The 6,000-nt window shown below is 30.8% G+C and overlaps 1 protein-coding gene across 9 annotated transcripts in view; it reads right to left on the bottom strand.

Annotated features, from left to right (window-relative positions):
- The window catches only part of LOC145283546 (fibroblast growth factor receptor 3-like), a 225,550-nt gene that overhangs the window by 84,883 nt on the left and 134,667 nt on the right, over positions 1–6,000 (bottom strand). The gene's annotated exons all lie outside the window — the stretch shown is intronic.

Genomic DNA, 6,000 nt, shown 5'->3' with positions numbered 1-6,000 from the left:
ATACGGGTCGAAAATTAGAATCAAAATAAAAATGTTTATTAAAAATAAATCTACATTTTGATTGATCTTTGAATTGTTAAGTAACCTTGTCTGTCTGAGGAAGGGTCTCTACCAAACTTCTGTCAATTTTTGGTTACAGACTTGAAACTTGATATATAGGGACTTGGACCTGTGGAATAAATTCGATTTGGTTTTTAGCTAGTAAAAATAACTGCTAAAGAGTCAAAATTGGAAGAAGAAGAAAAAAAAAATGGAACTTGGCTGACTAGTTGACTTATACACCCCCCCCCCCTTTTTATATACATAATGACATGGTAATGAATAAAGCTATATGTTTTAGTTTCGATTCTAGCTGATGGTACCAGAATTATTATTTTTTTTTACTTTTGAAATCTATATTATATATTAGGTACAATGTAATAATCAACAGAGTATTGGCTCTATAATGAAATATGCATGAATTAAAATATCTTATTTAAGCATATTTTATGACCGGCGGCCTGTTACTAATTTCATAAAAACAAATAGTATTTTGGAAAGTTATATTAAACTGAACATGTAGACAACAAATTCCTTTAAATGAAGACACAGATAACCTTGAAAAATGTATTCATTTCAGAAAATTTTTACAATAATTATACAATAAATTAGGCACAATGTCATTCAAAAATGTGGGGATGGGTTTTTTTTTTGTCATCCTTGTAATTGTATCTAATATTTGTCTAACATTTTTCTAGCTAGAATCATCAATCATCATTATACCACGTTCACTCCAAAGGTTGTTCTAATTAAAATTCCCAAATCCTTTTTTTTTTTTTAAATTTTGTAATAGATAAATATATACATAAATAAATCGTTTTTATTAAGAATAATTTCATTGTATCATTTTAAAAGTGTGTGTGTGGGGGGGGGGGGAGAAAAAAAGAAAAAAGAAAAAGAAAAAGGTAAGACTCTCCACACCTTTCTAAATGATAGACTGCTCACTATTTTTCGGCTTGTTTGGAACCGAAAACAAGCAGGCCAATCTCCAATTGGGAGAGGAAAAAGAAAGAAGAGGATAGGGGAGTTAAAGAGTAAGTGATATCCTTCCAAAATGAAAGGAATTTAGGGAAAACAAAGGGAGAAAATAAAAGTTGGAGAGGAAAATGCATATCTCAATGAGTGGTTATTTCAATCCTGGGATTTTCAGGGAAGGTTAATCATGGTTAAAATATTTTCAGAATACAATTTTCTATGAGCAATGAGAGTGAAATGAAAAGATCTCTGTTGACTGGTTGTAAAACTTGCTTTTGACTCTAAATGTTAGATCTCTTTGCCTGTTATAGGAATGGCCATGATGGTAACCCATCATTATACCTCCACCCCATTGTTTAAAAATACCAATTTGTAATATGAGAAGGTAAATAAAATAAAATCCTCCTTTGGATTGTCAATGAAGCCCAATGAAATTGTTGCTGGTCCTTCCAACCAACCAACCAACTTAATTTGTAGTAAGCCGACACCCAGGGACAGTGACTTGACCTCCTCCCTCACCACCTCTGTTTCTTTTGGTCTAAATCCCTTAAGATTTCCCTAGCAGCAGTTTTTCCAATGAAACAAAAGTCCAAAATACTGACAGGTGGAGAGAGAGAGAGAGAGAGAGAGAGAGAGAGAGAAGAGAGAGGGGGGGCAATAGGAGAGGGGGGTCTTTGTTTGATAGAAAAAAAAGAGATTGACAGGTTTTCTTTCATTTTAGACTATTTTAAAAGATGGCCACAAGTTTACTTCAAACTTAAAGATAAATCACCGAAAATGCTATTTTAAACTTAAGCTTGACAAAATAAAATTAATAAAATAAATTAATTGCATTTGTTTTAAATAAAACTTTTACATCCATCAAATGTTATTGATTAAGTTCCAGTATATAGTTAACCTGAACTGTCTTAATAAAAAAAGACTCTTCAGAAATATTTAGAAACAATCCTTGGAAGACCGAGCTGTAACGAAATACAAATAGCAACCAACCATAAAGGGAACAGCGTCTATTTTTAAAAAACCTCGGATATACATTTAGATCATAACAGAATCAAGTGTTAGCTCTAGGGACCCCCTTGATTTCTTAAAACTTACTGAAAAAAAATTTAAAAAATAAATGGAAAACTTAACTGTAATTTTTTTTTTTAGAACATAAGAATTTATTTAAACAAAACAAGGTTCACAAGAAGCAAAACACCTGTGCAAAATATGAGGATGCATAAAAAAAAGGCTGATATCATTTGCCAATTATTCAACAAACAGAACAAATTTTATACATATATAAAATTATCTTGACGGATTTTTAAAGTCAGACCTAAATAGCAATCTGCCTGCTGTATCAATGCTTGATTTGAACTAGCTTATTTTTGTTTACTTTCTTAATTCCACTATCTTATTGGCTCGAATATATTTTATTTTGACTCAGTTTCTTCCTGAAAATATTTATTTGGGCTTTTAGAGTGGAAACTTTTTACCTTACCGAATATTCTTATATATTAAAGAGTAGTAGTCATGTCAGGAGTTATTTCCGTTGATTTCTGCAAAAATACATATTTAAGAACACTTCAAATTTTCTAAGTGTTCAAGAGATTTTTCCACATTAATAACACATTAGTTGTTCATTACTAACAATCCATAAAAGTTATATGTGTATTAAAACAAATCTTACAAATTCCCTGTTTCACAAGATTTGCTTATAAAATTACAGTCACCAAAATAACATTCGTTTCTTCAATAAACAAGTCAGTCATTTCCGTTTCTTTTATTCCTAGACAACACCAGATAGATACAGCTAGTATATATATGCCTTGGAGATGGGTATTAATGATGACTGAAGGAAAAGAGAACCATTTCAGTAGAAACATTAGGTTCTCTTCTTCAATCAACTGTCAGTTATGGTGGAGATTGCAAAGAGCACTTATGTCTAAGCATTCCACAAAGTTATTTAGCATCAAGAGAAAACTTGACTAATTAGAAGGTTGGAGTGGGAGGAAAGAAACTCCTTTCCATACACAATTGATTCAGAGAGAGAGAGAGAGAGAGAGAGAGAGAGAGAGAGAGAGAGAGAGGAGGTGAGAGGGAGAGAATGTAATTGGTGTAGCATATAAAATACAGATTAAAAAATAAGTGACTTGATACAAGTAGATTTCTTCAAGTTGTCAAAAATCGGATATTAAACAGAAAGACAGCTAACAATTGAATGAAGGGAAAATTCTATTTTAAACCAAATTGTATATTTTATTAGATGTATTTCTGTTTAATTTCCAATTTTGAGGTGATTCCCAAAGCCTCACGTGGTTACCTGTTGACATTTTTTTTAACATAATGTATTCAATTTTTCAACACCACTTTTTTTATTCCAATAAAAAACAAACTTTAAAATAAGTTAAACCAAAAGAAAAAACAAACAAAAAAAAAACTTATACAGGTAGGTAGAGGAGTAACTTTTTTTGCTTTTGATAACATTTATTTATATTTGTTTTACTCATTTATTGTTAATTACACTACAAAATACCGGATTAAAAAAACAAAACAAACTTTGCCGTACTTTTTTGTAATCCATTGTTATCATGGGGACATTTGTAGTTGTAGTTACACAGGAGTGAATGGTTACAGGGTGTGGACATGCCAGATTAAAGTACTATTGATGTGGGTACCGGGTAGTGTTCAGTCGCTTGCACTAATAACCATCAGGGGAGGTATGAATTCATCTCTACTACTTACTTCAGTTAAAGGTGAAATTAGATTCGCAAGCCTTCGTAGAGTGATTAATCAAAAAAAGAAAATTTTGGAATCCAATACTTGAATATGGAGCTGGCATCTTGGCTTGCTACAGAAACTACAGACCTTTGCATTTTTTTCTTTCTGGAAGTTTATACAATTTCTTTCTTTTAAGTGTCAGGAGAAGGTGTAATCCTTTTGTTGAGGAAGTAAGATGAATAATTAAGAATGGAACATGTGTTTCGAATTAGAACTCTTAGCACAAGGTGACATCGCATGAAAGAAAAAGATGCAAGCTGGCTGTAAGAAAAGAAATGAGAGTGGGAGAGTTCCAGAACAAAATAAAAGAGAAATAGATATATGGAAATACATATTTTCACACATACATATTTATAAGTAGTAGCGTTCGTGTGTGTGTGTGTGTGTGTACAATGACCAAAGAAATATAAAGGCCAAATGTGTGTACACCTCTACTGGTCAAGAAATATTAATGCCCATTTTAGGATACTTCTGTCAAAGGAGACATTATATTGTATACGGACTTTCAATATATAGCATTCTTCAAAACATTTACATTATTGAATTACGATCATTAACATATCACATTAAATTAAATCTATTTAAATAATTACTTCGATGATATTACTTATTCGACATAATAGCTTTGTTTCAACTGTACTAATTAAAAAAATTAATTTAGTTTATTTAAATTTCAAGTTATATGATTTAACTGATTTTATTTGAAATAGTTTTATTTTCAAACCAAAAACCAGAAAACCAAAAGGGGAAATAACTGTGATAGTTTAATTGAAATGGAGCACGTTATTAAATATTTGTTTTCATTTCGAAATATTATTCTAAGCTGAATTATTATTTTTAATTCGGAGGAAATTTTTTACGCTTATTCTTAACTTTTAAGTAACCTTTTTTATTTGTTAGAGAAAAATAATTAAAACTAATGTCCTCATTTACTTGCACTCTGACGAGGACAGAATTAATCAGAGACACATGTGAACAAAATCCATCATCCTCTGCTCTTTTTGTTTATAAAATTTAATCGGTGTTGGCCAGGATTTATTATAATAATTATACCATCGCAAATGTGTTTAATTGCCTGCGAAACAGATTTTCTTTATAATTTATTTAATATCTTAAATTAAAAATGTTCAATTTTTATGACGTGACCCAGCGTCGTTTAACCCCTAGAACAAAAATGGTCAATGTCAAGTTTCTTTCCAACTCCCCAAAAAACTTGAAAATGACAACTTTTAATGGTTTTCAGGTGCTGAAAACGAATATTACATTTAAATTTGGGGCAGATAAATAGTTTTCATGATATGAAAAATTACTTTTTCAAAAAGTGGGAGATCACTTTCCTATATGAATTTAACATAAAATGGGCACCCACTTTCTAACCACCTAATAATTTCCTCATGTTAGAAAATAAATTTAACTGGGATATTCGTTTTCAGCACCACCGAAAACTGGCGCTGTTTTTTTTACTAAGAGATTTGTTTATTTTTTCATAATTTAGGACGTAAATAATGCTGTCAGTAAGCTTACACGAGCAGTTTACAAAAAAAAATTTTTTTTTTTTTGAGGTGGGTATTCAATTATAGAATTTGTATAGTTTTTACCAGGTGCTCCTGTACTTTATTTAACCACCTCCTAATGTAAACAGAATTTTTGTGAAATGTTAAACTGCAGAGGCACTTGTTAACAACTATACAAGTTCTATAATGAAAAAAGAACGAAAAACAAAAGTATGCTTTTGTAAACTTATTAACAGCATAATTAGCGTCCTAAATTATGAGATGAAAAAATGACCGCATCTCTTAGTAAAAAAGAAACAGCGCCAATTTTCGGGAGTGTTGAAAACGAATATCACAGTTAAATTTGTTTTATGATATGAGGAAATTACTAGGGGACCAGAAAGTGGGTGCTCATTTTACGCTAAATTTATATAGGAAAGTGATCCCCCACTTTTTGAAAAAGTAATTTCTTCATATCATGGAAACTACTTATCTGCTCCAAATTTAAACATAATATTCGTTTTCAGCACCACGGAAAACCATTAAAAGTCGTCATTTTAAAGTTTTTGGGGGAGTTGGAAAGAAACTTGACATTGACCAAAAAAATTAAGACCTGGTTTTTTGTGGCCTAATACGTTTAAACAGTTTTTTATAAATAATATGAAACAAGAAATTTTGAAAACAAATTTTACATTTTAGCGTGGGGGATAACTTTCCTATATAAATTTAACGC

This window comes from Euprymna scolopes, chromosome 8 (genome assembly GCF_053919585.1).
Source record: "Euprymna scolopes isolate OS-2025 chromosome 8, ASM5391958v1, whole genome shotgun sequence".
NCBI lineage: Eukaryota > Metazoa > Mollusca > Cephalopoda > Sepiida > Sepiolidae > Euprymna > Euprymna scolopes.
This window is presented reverse-complemented; position numbering and strand designations above follow the sequence as displayed.